This window comes from Zootoca vivipara, chromosome 14, assembly GCF_963506605.1.
Source record: "Zootoca vivipara chromosome 14, rZooViv1.1, whole genome shotgun sequence".
Classification (NCBI taxonomy): domain Eukaryota; kingdom Metazoa; phylum Chordata; class Lepidosauria; order Squamata; family Lacertidae; genus Zootoca; species Zootoca vivipara.
Window position 1 is genome coordinate 25,593,171 of NC_083289.1, and position 15,023 is coordinate 25,608,193.

The window sequence follows — 15,023 nt, forward strand, 5'->3', positions numbered from 1 at the left end:
TTCCAAAACAATTTTGGGAACTGTAGTTTGCTAAGGGTGCTGGGAAGTGTAGCTTTGTGGGTGTTAGACTACAGTTCCCAGGATTCTTTCGGGGAAGTCACATGCTTTAAATGGATGGCATGTGCAGAAACCACAATCAGACAGCAAACTGCTGTTTATATTGACACCCAGGGAACTGCTCTCTGTCTATGCAGTGTTATTGTGGTTGCCCAATAATTCCCTTACGTGCACTGGCATGTTTGTGCCTGATTCTTTAATCTGGCTTATGTTATTACAGTTTCTGGTGTGCTCTGCAGAAGGGGGAGGAGAGAAAAGAAAGAGGTATTTGAGAAAGAGGTTTTTTAAAGAAGAGCTCTAGCTGTTTATGTCAAAGTATTGTCAAGATTGCATTTATGAGGGTTTGCTGTATTGTTTTTAATATTCGGTTGGAAGCCGCCCAGAGTGGCTGGGGAAACCCAGCCAGATGGGCAGGGTATAAATAATAAATTTATTATTATTATTATTATTATTATTATTATTATTGGCATGTTAAACATTTTTGGCACTGGATTTTGGCAACATTGGTTTATTTGTTGTTATCTCCAGCCCTGAACTAAATCTACCTGTTTGGAAACAAGTCCCAAAACGAACAGCCACATTCCTAGCCCACCAGATTCCCCCACCCCAAGGCACTAAATTTTAGATTACAGTAGCCACAGCCCTGAAGTAAATGTATCTCTTCGGAAACAGTAGCCAGATCGGCAGACTCTTGTACCAAAAACAATGCAGTCTTGTGGCACCTTGAAGACTAACAAATCTATGAAATTGTGACATATGTGTATTTATTTATATATAAATAATTTATATATAATATATATAATATTTATATATAAAATTATATATAATAATTTATATATAAATAAAATGATGGTGTAAGCTTTCTAATGAAGCAGATTATGGTCCATGGTCACTGAATAGATAGATAGATAGATAGATAGATAGATAGATAGATAGATAGATACCCTGTTTCTCCGAAAATAAGACGTAGCCATAAAATAAGACGTAGCAGGATTTTTAAGCATTCAAGGAATATAAGCCATACCCCAAAAATAAGACATAGTGATAGGCGCAGCAGCAATGCCGGCCGCGGCAGGAGGAGGAGGGGAAAAAAAGACATCCCCTGAAAATAAGCCATAGTGCGTTTTTTGGAGGAAAAATAAATATAAGACGGTGTCTTATTTTCGGAGAAACAAGATAGATAGATAGATAGATAGATAGATAGATAGATAGATACTGCATTTATATCCCACCTTTTTCTCCACGGAGCTCAAGCAATTCACCCTGAGTTGCTTGCAGGGTGCTTACACTTCTTCCCAGTAGTCATTTGTTCATCCCCACTTTTCAGTTCGTTTCCCTGTCACTTTCTTAACCATAAAATGCCCGTTTCTTTTTCTTTCTTTTTTAAGTGGGGGGTGACAGAGCACTTCCATTTACTTTTAATCACACAAACCTGGGCAGGGCCAGCCAAAGACATTTTCACACCCGAGGAAACCACAAAACGGCTCTCTCCCTTCCCTGTGCATGTCGGGAAAGGAGGGGTGAATGAAGATCTACATCAGGAACAAGAGTGGGAGGAGACCACCAGCAGCTCCTGTGGGCTGAGAGGATGCTCTGGAGAATTGCTTGGGGAAGGGGGCTGCCAAGGAGTTGGCAGATCCAGCCTCCGAGAAGACCACTGCAGTCATCACTGCCATCGCGGCAGCAGTAGCGGGTGATGCATTCCTTGAAGGCCAGATCTGCCCCTGGGGATACTGCCACCCAAGCCAGTCACCTCCTCTTGCCTCATGGATGGGCCAGCTCTGTTCCTGGGATGTGTTTGAATCCCCGCTACAGAATACTGGCAGCCTGGAGGTGCACTATGAAAGCCCTAATAAATTTGTTCCATCTTCAAGGTGCCACAAGACTTGTCTTCAAAAAAAAGCAGGCAATCTTGGGTCGGCAGATAAATTCACAATCTCTCACCACCCTCAAGCAAGAAAAGAAAAGAAAACCAGACATTGATGGAATATGCCTTTGGGGGAAACTCCGTAATGAAAGTAAAATAAAAAAATTCCTTCAGTAGCACCTTAAAGACCAACTAAGTTTTTATTTTGGTATGAGCTTTCGTGTGCATGCACACTTCTTCAGATACAGTGAAATAGGAGTCCCCAGGCACTTATGTAGAGAAGGGGTGGGGAGGGGGTGGGAATGGGGAGGGGATCACTCAGAAGGGTGGTGGAAATGGGTGATTGACTGACTGATAGCTGTTGATGACCGAAAACGACTGCAAATGGTTTTGCATGAAAAAGCAAGGGTTGAGATGGCTGAAGATCGCTTATCATGTATAATGAGATAAGAATCCGATATCTCTGTTCAAACCAGGTCCCTCCATGGTTTTGAGCTTGGTGATAAGTTGTAATTCAGCAACTTCTCTTTCCAGTCTATTTCTGAAAGGAAATAGAATGAAAGGAAGATGGGCTCTGCTTTGTCCATGCGAAGTCCTCTGCAGGCTTTAGAGCCTGTGGCAGCCCAAGCAGGAAGGCTGCTCCCAAAACACACATCTGCACTGCTCCTTGGACCAGCATTGCGATGAAAAGGCTGTCCCAAGGGTCCACCTGATGGAACAAAAACACCTTTGATCAACATTTCAGGGGTATTCCAAACAAATCTAGATGTTGCCCTTCCTTCAACTAACCTGTTTGGAACTAAGGATTGCCTTGCAAGATCAGTAGAAGCCCCATCTTCTCCATTCAGCCGCTGCCAGTGGCCAGCAGGATGCCTCCGTAGAACCTTTGCAGCATCTGGTGAGCAGAGAGAGATTGCTGCTGAATAGAGAGGCTCCATTTTGTTACTGCATTGAACAACGGCTCTCATCCAGGACTGATCTTTTTACAGGAGTGTACAGTACCTTCTTATTGGTTCTTCCAGATTCTTATCCAAAAAGAAACCGATGAAGATTCAGGTAGGGCAGCCCTTGCTGACCTGGTATCCTCCAGTCATTTTGGAACATAACACCTGTCCGCTTCGGGCAGCACTGCAGTGATGGGTATTGTGGTCCAAGCCTTCTGGAGGCCATCAGGTTAGTAAAGTCTGATGGAAGAGGTTGTTTGCTGCTGACCCTTTAACAACAGCTTGACACACAGCTTGCATCCTATTGCTCTATCACCAGGGCCCAGGAAAAACGTCACCTGCTTCCCTCCACCCCATTCCTATTAAAAGACAGGAGAGCAGGCCCAAGCTGCAAGCAGAAAACCTGTGTGAATAATTACTTTAGCAGTGATCATTGCTAAGATGTGTGAGAATCAGTCTGAAAATTCTGATTTATAATGACACACTCTTGTACACTCTTGATCTGGAGGCATATTTATAAATTACCTTGCTTTTTCTTAGTATGCTACCTGCTAATTAAAATAGCCACTGCCCCCCTCACTCAATTACTGTTCTCTTTGCTTGCTCTTACCTGCTAGTTTTCCTTGCGTGGTGCTCTGATGGGGGGAGACTTCTACATAGCAGCTGGAAAATTACCAGAGCACGCACAACAAATCCACCTTTACATTGCTTTACAGATTGCCTCATACATATGGTAGAAACTTCTAGGTAAAGCGCCTCCCCATCTATGTTCTATTGGTTAAAACAAGAACAACGACAACAACAAAAATCACCCTACAACAATACAGAACAATCCTTCTATTTTGTCTGCAGCCATTGGTGCAGCAAAGGATTTAGCTTAACTATACAAATAATTTTCCCTTCCCCTCCTTTTTTTTTCCTTTTTCGCAAAGGACTTGGTGAGCACAGTTTTATAATGAAGGACGAGCCCCATCACCATCAGTGGGAAATTTTAGTGTGGCATCTTCCTTGAACCAGACGGGACTTGGTCACATTCATGCTCTTTTTGCCAAGGCTTTGTTCATTTCGTGGGGGGTTCTGCAAGAAACTTGTTGGACCGCAAAAAGCGGTTTTGCCAAGTGCAATGCAAAGGACATGACATGAGCTGTCCAGCAAAAGCAGTTTTGATCAGAATGAGGACAGAATGAGGAAATCACATATCAAAGCAAGAAGGAATGAGGTTATCCCAAAACATAGAGCTTTCAACTTGGAGTATGACTGGCGAGGAAGTTTTTTAGTGAGTAGTTCACTTTTCAAATATTGGCATTCTCTCCTTAAAATTAATAGTTGCTGCTCTAATGCTTGATGACTGGCCTACAAACAATTGCATTCAAATGGTGACATCATCTCCACTATCCACCCAGAAAGCATCTCAATTTAAGCTAGGCCATTGGCATTTGATAAGACCGGAGCCAGCATCAGGTGGGTGGTGTTACAGCTTTGGATAATTGCACCAATTGAAGCTCACCCACTCAACAGAGTTTGGAGAGAGCCCTGCCTCCTGGGCCTAACGCAGCAAAGGCAGCCACACAGACAGGGCTTTGGAGTAGCCCATCCGTAGGGCACAGATAGCTTCATCTGATACGCACACCACAGATAAATTGCCCTCAAGTCACTTTTACAGCCATTAAAATTCCATTAAGGGTTTTTGCAAAACCCTGACTGATGAGCAGCCCCTTCAGGCAAAACTGTAGTGATGGAGACACTTTCACAGCAACCAGGCACTAAAATTCGCAAGAAGACAAACCATAGAGGCCAGACGGTTCCATGTTCCATTCCCCCCACAAGATGGCAGCATGAGAATAACACTTCCACTTGCCTTCCTCTTTTCGTTCCCCCAGTGCAAGCTCTGAGCCGCCCTTCTTAAAAGACAGGGGAAACCAAGGCCTTAAATTAGGCCAGTGTGGTCAGGCGAGATTACCTGGCACTATTTGGTCTTGACGTTATACTTTCCGGACTGTTGAGGCTTCTCGTTCAACCCTTCCATGCCCACAAACTCCGGAAACCAAAGAGTGGCGTTAGTGGAGGCAAGGCAGGCCACAGTGAAGAATGTTCAGAGACGTTAGGAGACGAACAATTATTCATTAGGGGGTGGAGAAAGGTTAGGGGTGCAAGTTGGTCTGTGGGAGGCAGCACAGTACGAAAGTGGAGCATTAAGCAACATGCCAGCCCCAGCAGTGGAAGTCGAAGACCCCCAGTGGGTTGTCAGTTCCAATTAGCCAGAGCTGTATATTTACTCTGTAATCAAGCTATTAATTGGTTAATCACACTGAGTAATCAACTAATGCTTCCAGGCCTAGTTGGTAGCGCTCTGACATCCACGCAGCGCCTCAGGCAACAATTCCGCGACATCAGCCCAAGTTCACTCTCTTGTCTTGTGTAAACTAGACTTTAAAACATGAGCATTTATGTCACGGAGGAAGCAAACATCTGCAACTCGGCACCTTTCCCAAAGATTTGGGTTTCAGTGGCTGGATTTTATTACCTAGGGGAGGGGGGTAGTTTATATAGTGTTTGGGGAGATTTCAAAGTGCATCACACACATTTTTTTCAGCAACCCTTAATAGCAGCCTTGTAAAGTAGGCCACAGTTGTTCTTGTCGCAATGCACATGGAGGGGGGGGGCTGAGGAAGATGAGCATGCCTTCCAACATTTTTCACTGTGCCCGCAGCTAAACTGAGTAGTATTAAATTCTCTGTGCATCAGCTGAGCAGGAGTTCAGTTGTGCTTTCTGCAGAAATTGACTGGCATGCACAGGGATTGATTGGCCCTGTTTGGCACAGGGACTGACTATGTGAGCCAGTTCCCTATGGAGAACTGGCACATGCAGCCAAACCAAGGCAGGAATGAACTGCCTTGGGCTCAGCTGATGGGTGAGGAGCGTTCAGTCCTGCTCAGTGAAGGGATCAGCTGCACATGCAGCTGAAAGCAGGACTCAATTTCCTACCCATCAGGTGGTGAGCTGGGGTTCAATCCTGCTCAGTGCAGGGCTCCATTGTGCATATCAAACCTGCCCATCAAGGTGCACACACCTCTAACTGACAGGTGCACATGGTTTAACAAAACCAACTTCATGTGCCAAATCAGAACTCCTGCTGGACCAGTATTGGCCCACCAGCCAGAAGTTCCTGCCACTCTTGTATCCCAAAAGAAGAGAGATTTATTCAGGCTAATGGCAATACAGGCTCAACAAACAAGCACAGGGTCCAGAAGTCGTGATTCCAAGGTACAAGAGCTGCAGGACTGAATGGAAGCAGCGAAGATGTCCCAACTGTTGTCATGCCCCACTCCTTATGTTGTTGATATTTGTCTGTCTCAAAAGACAATGGAGTGCACCTCTGTCGTGAAGTCAAACAGCAGTGAAGCGACCTCCCTGGGGTGAAAGCCTGGGCCGTGTACATACCCTCCAGCTTTTCTCCGATGAAAATAGGGACATTCTACAATACCCTCCAACATTTCTCCAATGAAAATAGGGACACCCTAAGGAAAAGTGGGACATTACGGGATCAAATCAGAAACTGAGGCGGCTTCTCTAAGTCAGGGACGTCCTTGGGAAATAGGGGCAGTTGGAGGGTCTGAGTGTGTATGGAGGTCCTGGGCTGCCCAGGTGACAAAACCACACCCTCAACCTTGCTGATATGGTCCAAAGGAAAGCCGAGCAATACGTTTGGAACCAGCTTGGCTGCAGGAGTTGCTGGAAGGAGGCATACAAGGCACCATCCAACCATCTTAGGGTCTCCACTCCAGATTTGTTTAGGATTTACTCCTTAGCCTTTTCTTCTCCCGAATATATCCTTCAACGCAGCAGAGGTTTAGGACCAGAGTTCTCCTTCTTCTAGAAGGGCTACCTTCCCACGTTGATGAGCTTCATCTGCTCCTCACTTCCCTCTACAGCAAGTGCAGAAACTGCCTCCTTGACCGTTGGACCCACAATTGGTCTCTTTCCCTCAATCTGCCAGAGCCTGTCTTCACATGCAGTGGAAGTCCCTAACTCACTGGGGGTTTGAGACCCATCGGCTAGCCTCTCCTGGTTTAGCCAGCCACTCATTGTCATTCCTGGGATGTGGCTGCTGTCACAGGTGAGAGCTGAGCATTTTTGTACACGTTGCTTAGCTAGAGAACTGCATTGTTTCAAGAAAGTACAAATTTGGTAGTTTCGCCAAATTCCTTCTCCCTCTCTACTGAATTTTTTTTCCACCCTGGTGGGGTGGGGGTCAATGTTTTCTACTGCACCTGTGGGGGTAGCATGCTAGCCTAGGGAGTGGCACACACAGCTCTGTTTCCCAACACCTTGCTGCCATGCCCTTCTCCCTAGTACCTTCCTCACTCTGCCTAATGGTAGGGCTGGCTCTATTGCTATGCATTGCTTTGATCCATACAAGACTGATGCATATCACAGAAGGAAGCGGTTGCTGAATCACTAGGAGCATCTCTGCCATGTAGGTCTCGTGGAATGTTAGGACTGCATTGCAGAGGGCTGTGAATAATTTCCTTATCCAAGAGGAGCACTCGCTCCACAAATCTTTCTCCAGCACTGAAGAAGCCCTGTTCCAAATAGGAAAAACACACTTAGCCAGAGTTCCATGTGTGTGCTGTGTGGAGTTAGCAGTGGAAGGTGCTGGATTGGCTGTGCCTTGCCTTGCTTTTCGATACAATATCCTGCAGCGTGAAATGAATGGCTGTATTTAGAGGTATCTGGAAGTGATGACTGATACTTGGAGACATTAAAAAGCTTTTTATTTTCCACATGAACTCTCCAACCTGGCATAGCCACTACAGTGGAATATTTTTGGAGCTGAGGTCATCTGATTATTGTTTCCTGTGTCGTGGGGTGAATTCATTATTATTACTATTATTATTTTTAAAAGAATACTTAAAATTTCAAACATATTCTTAAGTTTCCTAAGGGCTGTGTGTGTGTGTGTGTGTGTGTGTGTGTGTGTGTGTGTGTGTTCTCCAGCTAACTTTGTTGGCATAGTTTGAAGAAAAGAACTTTGTCTCCTGTGGGATTATTACTTAGCTGTAATCATCTATTAAAAAAACAACCTGATTTGTGCTCATTCCAGCTAAATTTGTAACTCTTTAATGCTCTGCCAGTTTGCTTTCTAGCCAGCGATGCAACATTTAAATTTTGTATTTAAATTTATTAAAAGCTAGGAATTAAGAACATTTACTCGATTCCATTGTTATCGTTACAGCCGACAGCTAATTAAAATATATTCTTTCCTCATTTGGCTGGGTTTCTTGGAAGGAAGGAAGGATCAGCTCAGGTCGTCTGGTTCCAAAGGTTTGTGAAGTCAACAGGATTCCAGCGCTGTTACCTACTGAGTTTCAGATGCTCTTTACCCTGTAAACATAGCCTTACTTTATACCCCTTTGGCTCCTGTGACTACCTCTGAGACTGATGAAGTGATGAGATTTCTATTAGAGATCCATTGTGTTTTCCTCACCCAGTATATTTCTTAGAATTCCCTGGAAGGAGGAACGACCCTGGTTGTTGTGGGGTGCTGGTGTTCATAGTTGCTGGGCCCCCCTGCAGCAGGGGTTCCGCAGCCAATTTCTCTGTCAGCCCAAATAGGGACTTTATGAACCTTACAACAATTCAGTTCAAAGTTGCTCTGTAGCCCTTATCCATTTTATTCATATTGAATATTTTTTATTGGATTTTATAGTTTTACAAAGCTAAAAATGAAAACAATAAGCATAATAACATTCTTCATTTTATGATCAAGGCTGATAATCAAAGCTTTTCATTACTTTGCTTTCTCATGTTCCCCAATGGACTTGCCCATCATCTTTTCTCCTTCCCTGTTACTGGGCAATTTGGTACATACACCATTTGGGATACTTGGTTGCATCATTGCTAAGACATCTTTACATTTTTACTCAGCCAGGCTTAGGGCACCTCTAGTTACCCTACTCTGAAATATGGGGAGATTATGCTGTTCTGTTGCATGGATTTTGATGTTTTACGACATTTTTATCTGGTGCAATTTTGTACTGCTAATTTTGTTGATTTGACACTGCACCTTGCTTGTAAACCATTGCGCAAACTTTCCTATGAAAAATGGTATAGAAATACTTTCAATAAATAAGACAAAGGTTTAATAGCAGGTACCATCTGTTTCTTCTGCACGCTGGATTCTTTCCAACCCAGCAGAGTTTTCTGTTCCATCTTCCATAGGTTCCCCCTTATTCCAAGGCCAAGAGTTTATGCAGAAGACAGAAGAGATTCCAACTGGAACTGACAAATATTCATTTAGGTTATGGCATAAACAGACCATCAGATACCCAGATTGTTCCTTTTATCGGTGCGTAGCATCAGCACTTGTTTAGGTTCCCTTGGGAAGTCTGCCTTTCAAGTCAATATTAATTATGTACTGCTAGACAGTAGCTACCTTGAATGAAAAGGAGCAGCTTTACTTACCGTGTGATTTTGCAGGCACTCGCTCTGCTAACCCTGCCATGTTTCGGCTAAAGCCTTTCTCTGGGTGTTGGAGAGTAAACTGCCTTTAGTTCCTGGTTGCAATGTTTTTTGGCTTTTATTAACAATATTATAGGGAGAAAAGACCATATGATGAGGCAGCTGGATCAGGCCAATGGCTCATCTAGTCCAGCACCCTCTTTTCACTGTGGCTGACCACATGCCTGTGGAAAACCAGCAAGCAGGATTTGAGCACCAGAGCTCTCTCCCCTCCTGTAGCTTCCAGAAGCTGGTATTCAGGAGCAATGCTGCCTCCAACTGCGACTATCGTGGCTGGTAGCCATCGATGGCCCTCTTCTTCATTAAATTTCCCAATCCTCTTTTGAAGCCATCTAAGTTGGTGGTCATCACTGCCTCTTGTGGAAATGACTTCCACAATTCAATTACACAGTTCAATGAAGAAGTACTTCCTTTTGTCTGTCCTGAATCTTCCAACATTCAGCTTCATTGGATGTCCATGAGTTCTAGGGTTATGAGAGAGACAGAGATTTAAAAAAAGTTTAATTTGTCCACTTTTAAGTCCTGGTCCGTATAGTTAAAGCTATGGTTTTCCCAGTAGTGATGTATGGTAGTGAGAGCTGGACCATAAAGAAGGCTGATCGCCGAAGAATTGATGCTTTTGAATTATGGTGCTGGAGGAGACTCTTGAGAGTCCCATGGACTGCAAGAAGATCAAACCTATCCATTCTGAAGGAAATCAGCCCAGAGTGCTCACTGGAAGGACAGATCCTGAAGCTGAGGCTCCAACACCGTGTTTCTCATATTTTAAGACATACTGTACCTACAAAATAAGCCATGGCAGGATTTTCCTGAGTTGAAGAAATATAAGACATACCCCAAAAATAAGCCATAGTGGTGGGAGCAGGTCTGGATGGCGCCATGGAAGAGGAAGATGCCTGTCAGTGCCCGGAACCGGGTGCTGCTGCCCCTCCAAAATGCCCAGCAGCATGCACCGCGCCAAGCGCAGACCTGGCGGCGGGACCCGGCAAGAGCCGCAGCACGCGCCGCTCCGAGACCCGACCCGGCGGCGGGACGCAGCTCGGCGCGGCTCTTCCTGCGTCCCGGGCTCTTTTCTGCCTGGCTTGCGGCCTACGAAGGGTTAAAGACCTCGGCGGAGAAATCCCGCCTTCTGCATTTAAGGATTGGATGCTGGATGCCAGCGGGGGGGGGGGGGTAGAACAACAACAAAAAACACCCAGCACCGAGCCGCAACAGGAAGAGGAGGTACCATACCGTAATTTTTTTTAGAAAATAAGACACCCCCCGAAAATAAGCCATAGGCTTATTTTCTTGAGTAAAGTAATTATAAGACGGTGTCTTATAATATGAGAAACATGGTACTTTAACTTTAATATGAGAAACACGGTACATGAGAAGAGAAGAGAAGACTCCCTGGAAAAGACCCTGATGTTGGGAAAGATTGAGGGACCTAGGAGAAGGGGACGACAGAGGACGAGATGGTTGGACAGTGTTCTCGGAGCTACGAACATGAGTTTGACCAAACTGCGGGAGGCAGTGGAAGACAGGAGTGCCTGGCGTGCTCTGGTTCATGGGGTCATGAAGAGTCGGACACGACTAAACGACTAAACAACAACAAGTTTCAGATGAGGAGAGCGAAGTGTGTGTTCAACTCACCTTGATGGGACTAAACGAGGGACACTGAGATACTGTCCCAGGTGCCATGTCTGATGGGTTGGCCCAGGACATTTTGTTACCTGAGACAAAGGAAGAGATGGAACCTTTCAGGGAGCTCAGTTTTGGGAGGAAATCTGCACACAGGGTGAAGATAATCACCCTACAAAGCTGTGGAGTGGATGGAAGAGAAATGTTGAACCAACATTTGGCTCATGGCTGTAGTAGTCCTGTCTTGAAGGCAGAAATGCTTTTCTGTCTGGAATGTGAGAAGCAGATAAGGCCATTGTCAAGTCAAGACCATGTATCTGAGTGAAGAAGATACAGGATTTGTTCTTCCATGTGTGGCCAGCAGTGTTCTTTGTACCCCCATACAGCTTGGAATTACATGGTTTCTGCTGGTGTTCACCGTTTAAAAATACAAAACTGAATATTGGTGAGAAAATTGTGGGGCGAGAGAAAAGGACAAATCAGAATGCAGGATATTTGGAGTGTCAAAAAAAGACTGCTCACAGTGCTAGAACTCACTTGTGCTTTGCTTTTTTTTTTTTAGCTCCAAGTTTTGCTAACAGATTAATGCTTGTTTGGGGGGCTTTTTGATTGTGACATGCCTTTTTGTCTTCCCTTTGAGAGAATATGCTTTGAGCATGTCTCTCCTTCAGCTTTTGAAGCTGCTCTCAACCAGCCTTCTCGGGTCTGGATATTTGGCTCATGAACGGTTTTTAATTGATTCAGTTTTGAAATTTTATTTATCTATTAACCCTAAAATCATTTTTTATTTTACTTTCTGTTTATTCTCTTCTAAGGTTCAGACATCCAGTTTTAAACATTTCTCCTTATTTTTATACTGAACTTCTTTTCTCCTCGGATCCTTCTGGATCCTTTACAATGGATCCTGGATTATTCTTTCCCTTCGAGCCCACAGAAGCCAGTTCCTCAGATCCCTGCTTGGATTGGCAGTTGTAATCCACTCCCACTCCTGATCTTTGTTAAATTGCTATAAGGCTGGAATTTAGTAAGCTCTCAACTAGTTTGGACTGGTGGAAGTTTTAGGAGGATGCAATTTAGGGCTTAGGAATATGCGTGGTTTATTAGTAACTGTTGGGTTACTTACTTAAGGGTTCATTATTTTTATTTGCCAATCTGATCTCGTTTTCCATTTATAATATGCACTCTTACATTTCATTCATGCATTCTTTTTATATTTTTAAGTAACTGAAAAGATTACTGTATATATTTTCACCATTTCTTTGTTTCAATTCAAACAAATCTTTCCACTTTATTTTACTTCTGATGTGACTCTGCAACTGATGCGACTCTGGTCTGTTTCTGCTTGCCAACAGTAGCTCCATGGAACCAAATTTAAGGACCTACTTTCAGTGCTCCTTACCAAGTCTACACACAGAAGCTGCCTGGGCCAGCAGTCGAATCTAATGCTTGTGATGGGATAACATCCTCCAACACACTGGAGGCAGCAGGCTGAATTGGGGGGAGGGCATAGGAGAGGCCATGTGACATCAGAGGGCAATTACTGGGGACTCAGGAGGAATAGTCAGGGGCTGCCCCTGAGCACCTGCCACCTGAGGCAGTTGCTTCACTTTGCTTAATGATAGGGCCGGTCCTGAATGTTAGTGGGAAAAGTAGTTAAAAGTCCTCACTTTCCCAGGAGTTGGCGCTATAGTCATTGTAGAGCAGGGGTGGGGGACTTTTTCCCCTCCCTGGGGGCCACAATCCCTTCTCTTTGGGGGCCACATGCCAGAGGAAAAAGTGCCACAAATGTAAATTTGAAGGCTGTATTCCCCATCCCTCCTTTAGTAGAACCAGTGGGGTGTATAGGCAGAATGCATTCCTTCAACCAAGGAAACATCCATTCTTGTCCTTGCTGAACCATGAATCTCACTAGGGGACGCTGAGCTGGCCCTACCATTGGGCAGAGTGAGGAAACCACCTCAGGTGGCAGACTCTGAGAACTAGGTAATGGTTGTGAGGTGTTGGAGGACAGAGTCCTGTATGCTATGGTTGCTAGATGCCTAGACTTATTTGACGAATATCTAAATGGGCACTTATTAATGGTGACAATACTAACTATTGCAAAACACTAGAGGAATACAATTGGAGCTACAGTACTCTTTCATACTGGTACCACAAAGTGTGGTATATTGCTTTTATGGAGAAACTAACACCAAAATTGAGAGTTTTATGTGGCATTTATGTGGAGAGTTTTGACTAAACGTGATCCACCTGGAGAAGGAACTGGCAAGCCACTCCAGTAACCCTGCCAAGAAAACTCCATGGACAAAGACAACAGGCATATAAAAGTTATGACGCTGGAAGATGAGCCCCTCAGGTCGGAAGGCGTCCAACATGCTACTGAGGAAGAGCGGAGGACAAGTACAAGTAGATTCAGAGCTGATGAAGCGGCTGGGCCAAAGCCGAAAGGACGCTCAGTTGCGGATATGCCTGGAAGCGAAAGGAAAGTCCGATGCTGTAAAGAAAAATATTGCATAGGAACCTGGAATGTAAGAACCATGAATGGAGGTAAGCTGGATGTGGTCAAAAATGAGATGACAAGAATAAATATCGACATCCTGGGCATCAGTGAACTAAAATGGAAGGGAATGGGCGAATTCAGTTCGGATGACTATCATATCTACTACTGTGGGCAAGAATCCCGTAGTAGAAATGGAGTGGCCCTCATAGTCAACAAAAGAGTGGCAAAAGCTGTAATGGGATGCAATCTCAAAAATGACAGAATGATCTCGATACGAATCCAAGACAGACCTTTTAACATCACAGTAATCCAAGTTTATGCACCAACTACCGGTGCTGAAGAAAGTGAAATTGACCAATTCTATGAAGACCTACAACACCTTCTAGAAATGACACCAAAGAAGGATGTTCTTCTCATTACAGGGGATTGGAATGCTAAAGTAGGGAATCAAGAGATAAAAGGAACAACTGGCAAGTTTGGCCTGGGAGTTCAAAATGAAGCAGGGCAAAGGCTAATAGAGTTCTGTCAAGAGAACAAGCTGGTCATCACAAACACTCTCTTCCAACAACACAAGAGACGACTCTACACATGGATATCACCAAATGGGCAGCATCGAAATCAGATTGATTATATTCTCTGCAGCCAAAGATGGAGAAGCTCTATACAGTCAGCAAAAACAAGACCTGGAGCTGACTGTAACTCAGATCATCAGCTTCTTATAGCAAAATTCCAGCTTAAACTGAAGAAAGTAGGAAAAACCACTGGGCCAGTAAGATACAATCTGAATCAAATCCCTTATGAATACACAGTGGAAGTGAGGAACAGGTTTAAGGATTTAGATTTGGTGGACAGAATGCCTGAAGAACTATGGATGGAGGCTCGTAACATTATACAGGAGGCAGCAACGAAAACCATCCCAAGGAAAAGGAAATGCAAGAAAGCAAAATGGCTGTCCAACGAGGCCTTACAAATAGCGGAGGAGAGGAGGCAAGCAAAATGCAAGGGAGATAGGGAAAGATACAGGAAACTGAATGCAGATTTCCAAAAAACAGCAAGGAGAGACAAGAGGGTCTTCTTAAATGAGCAATGCAAAGAAATAGAGGAAAACAATAGAATGGGGAAAACCAGAGATCTGTTCAAGAAAATTGGAGATATGAAAGGAACATTTCGTACAAAGATTACCATAATCAAGGACAAAAGTGGTAAGGACCTAACAGAAGCAGAAGACATCAAGAAGAGGTGGCAAGAATACACAGAGGAATTATACCAGAAAGATATGGAGGTCTCGTACACCCCAGGTAGTGTGGTTGCTGACCTTGAGCCAGACATCTTGGAGAGTGAAGTCAAATGGGCCTTAGAAAGCACTGCTAATAACAAGGCCAGTGGAAGTGATGATATTCCAGCTGAACTATTTAAAATTTTAAAAGATGATGCTGTTAAGGTGCTACACCCAATATGCCAGCAAGTTTGGAAAACTCAGCAATGGCCAGAGGATTGGAGAAGATCAGT